Genomic DNA, 10,192 nt, shown 5'->3' on the forward strand with positions numbered 1-10,192 from the left:
TACCACATCTGAATCGGCAATTCCTCTTCTATTTAATCTATAGTTATGGCTGCATACATGCAAATTAACATAGATACAAAGATAATTAATAATTTTTTAATTCTAAAACACTTTTCTAAAACACATACGAATTCTATTTAAATATGTGACCTGTTCAAAAAGTTGATAAATTTGGGCCGCCGGGGTGGCTCAGTCAGTTGAGCACCCAACTCTTGGTTTTGGCTCAGGTCATGGTCTCAGGGTTATGAGATTGAGCCCCACATGGGCTCTGTGCTCAGCATGGAGTCTGCTTGAGATTTTCTCTCTCCCTGTCCCTTTGTCCCACCCCTCTCTCAAATACTCTCTCTAAATAAGTAAAATCTTTTTTTTAAAAGTTGATAAATTTTTTGAGTGAATAAAAAGAAGAGAAGATACAGGCAACTCTTTCAAAGAGTTTTAAAGAGAATGGATAATGGGGCAGTAGCTTGAAGAGACTGTGGAGTCAAGTAGTGGTATAAAATGGGAATTAGCAAACTTTAGCTCACAGGGCAAATTCGCCAGTTGCCTGTTTTTGTAAATTAATCTTTACAAGTCCATTCATTTATGTACTGTCTATGGTTGCTTGTGCACCACAAAGGTTGTGCTTGTGCACCACAAATTGTTGAGTAGTTGCTACAGAGACAATCTTGCCCACAAAGCCTAAAATATTTACTATCTGGTCCTTAATAGAAAAACTTTGTCAACACTTATTTGGTTGTTTTAAAGGCTTAAAATGTATTTTAATAAGTTGATGCTACACTACTCCATTTCTCAGGAAAACTCCAAAGATATCAGGGACAAATCGAATACGGTACACCAATAAAAAAGAGCACAGCAGAACTACCTAAGACTAGGTAGACAGGCAAGGCTAAAAGCTACTATCTGACTCTTCAGCACACAGCAACCCTGCTTCCAAGACCGTACGAGGCCTATCAAGAAAAGCTGTGAACAACAACATTATAGACACAAAAGGGCTGTTCCTGTGCCAACCCATTTCAAATCAGTGATTCTCAGTCTGGTCCCCAAACCAACATTATCGTCATCATCTGGGAACTTGTTAGAAATGCAAATTATTGGGTCCCATTCTAGACCTCCTAAAACAGAAACTCTGGGGGTGGTGCCCAGCAATCTGTGCTTCAATCGGCTCTCTAGGTAATTATGATAAGAACCACCAGCTTAGGGGACAGTTCTGGTACAGCCAAGGGACAAGTAAGGACCCATCTGAGGTTTGAGTTCACATAATTAAAGGGGCTTGAGGAGACTTAAAGCAAAAAGGCCTCAACAAGGCTGTCAGTGAGGGTTTAAAGGCAAGTAAGGAAAATGCTATTGGAAAGCTGAATAAAAGGAGACCCTTGTTATACAATAGTGAAAAGTTTGGCAAAACTATCACCTACAGCAACATGGAAAATATAAGGTATAGCTAATGAGTTAAAGAGATTCCAGGTGGAATGCTGAAGAAGCAGGTGGCTTCTTCTAGCTGCCTTTCTAACTGAGAGAGTAGAGAGATGAACCAAGGAATGAGCCGTTCACTTTTTTAATGCAATTTCAAGTAAATGTAAAGGGCTCAGAATACCCTTATTAGCCAGCAAAGTGTTGTTAAAGTAAGAAAGAGCTTCAGGGCAAAGATTAAATCTAGAGTGGGACTGTAAGATCCACTGTTAAAATCTCAGAAAGATCTAAGTTAGTACTTTATTGATCCTTCCAGACAGAAAAATTCTCTAAGGATCTTAAGGGTCCTGTTCCACAGTAGCCTCACAGGGAGCCTAAGGTAAGAAAAGGCTCCTCTGAGAAATTTGTAGATATGGCTTTTGTCAAATGGAGTAGATTATGAACTGATAAACACAGGAACTCCACAAACTAAGCTATATCAGCTTAGAATGAAAGGGACAGTAACCACCTAAAATGAGGCTTTTGAACCCTGAATGACTATAGGCAGGAAGCAAGTTCAGATGGTTACTCGGCTGCAAAGACGGATTAGTTCTTTTTGGAAAAAAAAGAATGATTCAGAAGGTGAAATCAACGACCAAAGAAGTAGCCATGGCCTACCAGGAACAACTGATAGGCAGGAGGATTCAGACCTAGTCAAGGAACTGCCAACACATGCCCTGCTGGGTTTTGTTGGACAATTTAGAAATTGTCCCCATTTTTTAACAGGAATTCTACTGCAATTAACATGTGCCTTTCCAATCTTGTACGTTAATCACATGGGGGCATATTCCTTGTCTCTTCTCAGGTCTTCAGTTAAAGAGTCATCATTCTCAAGAAACCATACCCAAGGAACCTCAACAGCATCTGGACTTGACTTAGATGATGAGAATACTACATTCTGAGCTGATATCAGTATGGGATGTAAATCAGAGGTCTCTGAGGAGGGGGGTTAGTGTATTTTGCATGTGAGACGCATGTGAAGTGTACCAAAAAAAGGCAAACTATGGCAGCAGTGTTGTCCAGAGATGGCCATAACAATATCTCCCACCCCACACGTTTTCTTTCACGTGTGACCAGTTACAGGTGGAGTCTAATCTCCACCTCACCCATGTTCACTAAAACACTCACTTTTAAATCCCAACTCACCATGTAAGAAAGCCAACTACAATGAGGCTCCCATAAGTCCAGGCCCCATGTACACTCCAGTTAACAGATCCACCTGAGATCTCAGTCAACAGCCTGCAACAACTACCAATGATGTAAGCGAAGGCACCTCCAAATGATTCTAGTCCCCCACCTTCAAGTTACCCCTAGCCGACAATTCTGAAATTCAGAATTCTGTAGCATAAAAACAAGGCATTCCTGGTGTACCCTATCTGAATTATTGACCCATAATATCTGTGAGCCTAATAAAATAGTTGTTTTATATCACTAAGTTTTGCAGCAGCAAACAGCAATAGCAACCGGGATACATGGAAATGAGCCAGAAGAGGGAAAAATTGAGAATGCAAGAAAAAGAAAGAAATACAATAGCAAAGTCTTTGAAGGCAAAAGGAGATGGGCTTCTCTACACAAGTAGATGGAGAAGACTTAGATGCGACACTGACCAATTCATTCATTTTAAAGGAGAAAAGGGCAAGGGTGCCTGCGTGGCTCAGTTGGCTCAATGGCTCAAAAGCATCTGCCTTCGGCTCAGGTCATGATCTCAGGGTCCTGGGATCCAGCCCAGCGTTGGGCTCCCTACTCAGCAGGGAGTCCACTTCTCCCTCTCCCTCCACTCTTCCCCCTTCTCCTGTTCTCTCTCTCTCTTAAGTAAATAAAATCTTTAATAAATAAATGAGAAAAGGGCAGAGTATAGGCACAGACACAGGATGAGGAGGGGTGTTACTGATGGTGGGCTCTTATTTGGAAATGTGGAGGTAAACACCAGAAGACACTTAGGAAATCTGAAAGTGGTTTACTGGAAAACAGGAATCAGAGATGGGGGAGGAGCAAGAGGCTACTTCTTGCCATAAACCATAGTAAGCCATTACTGAAGTTTATTCACATTTTACCATGTAACTCCATGTTTCTTAAGCAAAGTTTTTTTTAAAAAGATTTATTCTATCCCCTCATTTTCCAAATCGGGGGGGAAAGACTCAATGATCACGAGAGTTGCTCCAGCTCATTTTGAGAGCAGTCAGTTTCTGATCCCCCCGATTTCCGAAACAGTGCACTTCTTCAAATCACACTTTCAAATAACAAAATATTACCTAGTGGCCTTTTATTTCATAATCAGAATTTATTAAAGTCATTTGGTAAGCAATAATGAATACCCTAATCCCAAGAACTGATAGCAAAAAAGCAGACCAAAGTATGTCCTTGGGAGATCAAAATAAGCATTCGGGCAAAACAAAGAGATAGCGCAGGGACTATTTCAACCTAATCCACCTCTGACAGCTATACTGCACAGGCTTTGAAAACACATACTGCTTCCTTCTGCCCTTTCCAGCTCTGCTCCTCTGAACACTTCTAACCATGCTACCTTCACTTCTATAAGTTATCTACCAAGGATTTCTCTTTCCTTTTACAAATTAATACCTTATCATTTTATTCAGATTTTACCAGTAAGAACGCACCCAAAGATCACTTGTCAAACCTGCTAGACCACTGAAGGTCTAGTAAGAACCACTGAATGTCTGTCTACTCATTCAAGTAATGTAAGTGTAAGGCTAATTCCCACAAGGAATAGCAGTACCCATAGAGTGTGATATGAAAGGACACAGATAAATGACAATCACTGTCAAAAATACATTCCTGTCTTTATTATGCCTAAAATTCTCATCTTTAGTCCCAGTGATGAGCGCTTTGGATAGAAGTCTCCATTATTCACCCAACTGTCAAATCCAAAGGTCATCTATTTTACTTGAAAGAACAAAATATTAACAGTGGCTATTTCTGCATGGGAAAACTATAAGTAATTTTCTTCTTTCTTCTAGTTTTCTAGACTTCATGTTAGGAACATTTTTAAGGCCTTTTTTCAGTTCTAGTTCTTCCCATTTCTTACCAGTGATCAACCACAATCAACATGTTAATTAATCATTCTCACTCTCTTCACCTACCCACCCACTTGCCTCTTAGGCCGACTGCTCCTTTTTCATCTCTTTTGCCAGCTCCTCTTCTTTCACCCTGTAACAATGGGCAATCCCCAAGGCTCAATTTCAGGTCCACTACTCTTCTTTCTGACCACCACAATTCCAGCCTTAAATTTCTCTACCAAGTTCTAACTCATCTACTGCCTAGCTATCTATGTTCACTTGACTATCCCACTGTCACCTCAAACTCCAAATATAAGTCCAGCTGTTTGTATCTCTTCAAACAGCTACTAATACTTTCATACCTGTCAGTACTGCCATTTAAAAAATTCTAGTTCTTTCTTTGTCACTAACTAGCTGAGTAACTTTGGACACATTTTTTTAAATCTCTCTGGCCCTCAGATTCTTAATGCACAAAATCCATGGTCTCCGATGTCCTGGCGTTCCAACACTCTTCAGTTTCTTATGTCATTAAGGATCGAAACTGCAAAGTCATCTTTGATTACTCTTCTGCCCCTTTACCCCCCATCACCTGCTCCTTTCCTATCCAGTCTATAATGAAGTCTTATGCAACATTTCTCCAGTCCTATTTTCACTAAAACCAAACACTAGGCCTAGATTATTTTCCTAGCTCTAATCACTTCTCTTTCCAATTCATACAATACACAGCACTGGTGCCACTCTGTTGTCCCTAAAATACTTCCTTCAGCATGCTCTTTCTCAATCTAAACTTTTTAAATTTTTTTTTTAAGATTTTATCCATTCATTTGACAGAAAGACAGCAAGAGAGGGAACACAAGCAGCAGGAATGGGAGAGGGAGAGGCAGGCTTCCCACTGAGCAGAGAGCCCAATGTGGGACTCGATCCAGGACCCCGGGATCATGACCCGAGCCGAAGGCAGATGCTTAACAACTGAGCCACCCAGGCGTCCCTCAATCCAAATTTTTAAAGCTTCTGTTACCTATGGAGCAATGTACATTCTTCTCATCCTAGCACTTAAAGGCATCCATAATCTAATTCCAATCTATATTATCAAACTGATTTCTTAATACCCTGCCATACAAACCTTCATTTCAAATTGTTTTATGTACAGCTCTGAAAATGCTGTGCGTATTTTGCTTCTGTTTACCACCTGTACAAGGTCCTTCCTCTTATGCAAAATCAAATTGTGCCTAGTTTTGATTTTACCTCATCTCTGGAGCCTTCCTTGCTCACTTCAACTCTAAGTGGTCTCAAATATCTGTAACTTTTATTATTTAACTTAGCTTCCCAATTACATTTTAAGTTCTCAATGAAAGGAACCTACTTTATATTTTTTCTGCATTTCTTTGGACATAGCAAAGTACCTACCACATTGTAGATATTAATAAATATTTGTTGAATGACTAACTAAAGTTCCTTTTTAATCCACATTTAATCAGCATTTACTGAATGCTCCTTATGTGTTCAGCACTCTGTGTAGGTGTTCCTCGAAGCATATACAATCAACTAGAAAAGATAAGGTTAACACTAGGGAAATAATTATCAAACAACCAAAGCAGGATATATAAATAAACTATGTGAAGATCCTCTATGACTTAAAAGAACAATAGAAATATAGAAAAGAAAAAAGCAGTATTTAGTGAGAAACAGTTTCAGAAATGAGGTAGAATTTTAACTGGGAGTCATAGCAACAGTAGTAATTATAATCGTGATGATAGGGGCTCCTGGGTGGCTCAGTCAGTTAAGCATCTGTCTTCAGCTCAGGTCATGGTCCAGGGTCCTGGAATGGAGTCCCACATCAAGCTCCCTGCTCAGCGGGGAGTGTGCTTCTCCCTCTGCCCTTCACCCTGCTTGTGCTCTCTAGCTCTCTCAAATAAATAAATAAAATCTTTAAAAAAATTTTTTTAAATAGTGATAATAAATAATTACAATAATAAAAGCTAAAACTTAAGGTGTGTTTAATGTGCCAGGCACTGATCTTGAAGACTTTTCATGTATTAATTCACTTCATTCTCACTACAACCCTATGGAAAAAGTACTACAGTCATACTCATTTTTTCACATGAGACTGAGGCTCTACTTCATTATGGAATAGTGAGTGGTACAGATATAGAATTGGGCTTGGTAGAAGAAGGATGGAAAACATAAATGGAAATTAAAAGCTGAAATAAGCATAACTATTATTAGAAAATGTTGGAAAGCGGCTTAAAAGACTTGAGCAGAGAATGCTCTTTGAGGGTCCTTAGACTATAGACTGAATAAATAGGGCAGGGAAGAATGACAGAGAATCCTGAAAGCCAAGAAGAGGAAGTTAAATTTAACAGGTAGAGTGTGCAAAGCCACTGAAGATTTGGGGACAAAAGAATGCCACAATAAGGAGTATTAGTGACATTTCTATTGTGGATTAACAGAAGAAAGAGATGCTGGATCCTGAGAGGCTGATGTGACTTTCAATCTTCTAGGTGGAGGAAACAAGTTCTGGTGGTAAAGTGAGGTAAGCAGAGCTATGAGGGACAAAAGAAATATGGACAGGAAATGTTGAATGGGTTAATACAAGAGGTGAATGAAAAGAAGTAGTTTAAAGATGATACCTAACTTATTATTTTTTTAAGATTTTATTTATTTATTTGACAGAGAGAGTGAGCATGCACACAAGCAGGGGGAGCGGCAAGGAGAGGGAGAAGCAGACTCCCCGCTGAACAGGGCGCCCGACGTGGGGCTCAGTCCCAGGACCTGGGATCATGACCTGAGTTGAAGGCAGACTTAGCCAACCAAGCCACCGAGGCGTCCCAGATGATACCTAATTTAAAACCTATATGACCAGGAGAGAAGGAAATTCCAAAGGGGTATAAAAATAAAAATGATGTTTTTTCATTTGGGACATGGTGAGTTTAAGGAGACATTCAAAAATACTAGAAAAGCAGGACTGGAAAAACCAGGAAGTGACTAGAATAACAAGTAAGCAACAGAATTCATTTCAGAATGAAAGAACTGGGCAGATGCTATAAAGATATCAAATAGGAGAGGAAATGTACTAAACCATGAACAGCTGGTACTAGCTTTGTATCAGTAATTTTATCAGTAATTGTACCAATACTTTTGGTGGGGACAAGAATCAGTTAGTGACCAACATTTAAAAATGCAGTTTTTTCATTTAAAAAATTTTTTGTGTGTATTAGAAAAGTCAACCAAAAGCTAAGGCAAAAGCTCCCCAACTTTCTCCATTCAGGGAGTTCTTAGTTTTAGTACTATTTTCACAGCACTCCTAGGCCAAAAGAAATGCTTCGGTAGGTGAATTCAAACCATTTAATATCCTTACAACTTAGTGCTTGTCCAGCCTTGTACAACTTCTTGGAATCAAACTGGACAACATCACACTCTCATTTCCTGTATCACATTGATTCTTATATAGTAGTTGCTGTTTATCAGTGCAACCTCTAAAAAAAAACAGCTTTGCAAAGACAGGGCATTGTAGAAAGGAATGTGACAATTTAATGTTGAAACTGTGAACTACCTCAAACTAAGAATTCAAGCCTGAGTTCACTGCTGCTCTGGGGCACCTCAGCACACAGTTTGGGAAACTGGGAGCAAAGGCAAGGGGCCTAAAAAGAGGGGGGGGAAATATAAGAGGGTAGGAACAGAAGAAGTTCTTAGCACAGTTAACCACAAGAGGGCAGCACAATAGTTGGTAGAGACAGCACAATGGCGGGGGGAGGGGTGTCAAGGAGAGATAAGAGAGGAACCTCTCCATAAAAAGGCTCTAAGACCTCCTAGACCAGTTCAAGACCTGTAAGAGCTTTTTCTCCTTCTCCTAAAGAGGAAGAAACACTGGTCCCTGGCAGACCCCCTTATGCAGAGTAATTTTGCACTTTTCTACATCTCCTTTGCCTGCCTGACCCATGATAATAGCCAAGACTTCAACAGTAGCCAAACACTGTACTACTTCCCATGCATAATCTTACTGAATCCTGAATCCTCACCAACCTTTTAAGAAGAGTGAGACTATTAAGTGGCAGGAACACCAGGATTCAAACCCAGATCTGACTCCAGAGCCAATCCGCTTCCCTATTCTGCCTGAAAAGTATCCCACCTTTCAGCCACAGCCAGGTGAAGTAGAGAAAAGATATTATGTTCCCTTCCCATACCTGAGACACCCATCTTTGTCACTAGGAAAACCCAGTATATGAAACACACTATTCCATTTGTTTAATTTTAACATGCTATGAACTCCAAACACAGGACATTCAGTTCGAGCAAAAAACAAGCTTCACATTCTTATGTAGTCAGCAAGTACTGTAGCCTTCCTCTACAGGTAAGTACGTGTACTATTAAGGCAAGTGTTGGACACATCCAGTTTGCGGATATGTTACACTCTAACAGACACGTTGCACATGCAGCTAGTGATTTTCACACTTGTGATAAAAGGTATGAAGGGGGTGGGGAAAGAAAGGTCAAAAGTTGATTATTCATCTTCAAATCTGCTGGGTGTTGCATAGAATAATTGCAGGAGTCCAACGACTCACTTGTACAAACCTATTAAGAAACCAAAAGCAATTGTCATCTCTCTTACTCCCACTTCTAGTTTCCTTCTCCACATTTCTCCTCCTCTCTATGACATATTCAGCCGCTTCTGTCCTTTCATTCAGAGAAAAGGAGTTTCTCCTGACTGATTAACCACCACCGGAAAGTAAACTGGGTAAATTCAACCGACACAGCAAACTCAAGCAGATAAAACCACCCAGGAAGCATTCAATGCGGTAGCAGAAACCCCAGCAAGAACAGCTAATGTGTTCTCCCAGTAGGTATCTCTTACTACTTGAAAACGTTCCTCCTTGAAAGATTAACAATCTCTGGCTGCTCGAGGAGAAAGGGTAACTGGCAACGCTTCTTCGGCAAAACCTGGTTACTTGTATGATCAGAGGAGAAAGAAGCAGTGAATGTCTCTTAAGGATCCGCGAGAGCAACAGTAAACACCCCCGAATCGCCCTCCCGGACCAACATTCTAAGTTCAGCACTGCCATTTTCAGAGGAGTAAACCGCAAGGAGCCCTGCCTGTCTACACACGCTCCCAGCCTTCCTACGCACGCACGCCCGGCTCCCCACACTCGCCTTCCCCGCCGCGACACAGCACGACACCCAGGATCGCAAACCCACCTTCGCGGGAAGCGGAGGAAGGGCCTTTTTCTTCAGAAGCCCAACAGTTCACATCTTGTTCCCTCGTCTGCTTCTGAAACCTAAAAAAAAAAAAAAAAAAGCAGCAGCGGTTATTACCGCAGAAATCCAGGGGAAATAGATGCTCTTCCCTAGGCTGTTCCGATGTCTAGAACATTTTAAAGAGCTATAAAGGGAGAGGGAAGGCGGATACGAGGCACAGAGGGATGCAAACAGCAACACCAAAACACGCCGTTGCCGGCTTCCCCTCTAAGAGGTTTTCTCAGCGAGAAGTTTACTGCCACTATCAGGGGCAGAGCGGGGATCAAGAGGTGGGAGGGAGGTGGACCGACGACTGCTGCCCCCCACCCAGAGGCCACGCAGCAATCGCACGCACCAGCTGCACCGATCCCGCGGCGAGGACGGCGCCCCCAGGCCCGCAGGGGCTGCTCCGACCCAAAAAAAAAAAAAAAAAAAAAAAAAAAAAAAAAAAAAAAAAAAAAAAAAAAAAAAAAAAAAAAAAAAAAAAAAAAAAAAAA

At 40.9% G+C, this 10,192-nt stretch overlaps 1 protein-coding gene across 4 annotated transcripts in view; it reads right to left on the bottom strand.

Moving 5' to 3' along the window:
- Window positions 1–10,112, bottom strand: part of JAK2 (Janus kinase 2) — a 121,794-nt gene extending 111,682 nt beyond the window's left edge. For all 4 annotated transcript variants that reach the window (XR_004621760.1, XR_004621761.1, XM_034647148.1 and 1 more), the window contains exons 1-2: window positions 10,051–10,112; window positions 9,657–9,736 (exon numbers count right to left, since the gene is read on the bottom strand). The gene's annotated coding sequence lies outside the window, so the exon portion shown is untranslated. The remainder of the gene's footprint in view (window positions 1–9,656; window positions 9,737–10,050) is intronic.
- Between the last annotated feature and the right edge of the window lie 80 nt (window positions 10,113–10,192).

The sequence above is a fragment of the Ailuropoda melanoleuca genome, chromosome 17 (genome assembly GCF_002007445.2).
Source record: "Ailuropoda melanoleuca isolate Jingjing chromosome 17, ASM200744v2, whole genome shotgun sequence".
In the NCBI taxonomy this organism is placed as follows: domain Eukaryota; kingdom Metazoa; phylum Chordata; class Mammalia; order Carnivora; family Ursidae; genus Ailuropoda; species Ailuropoda melanoleuca.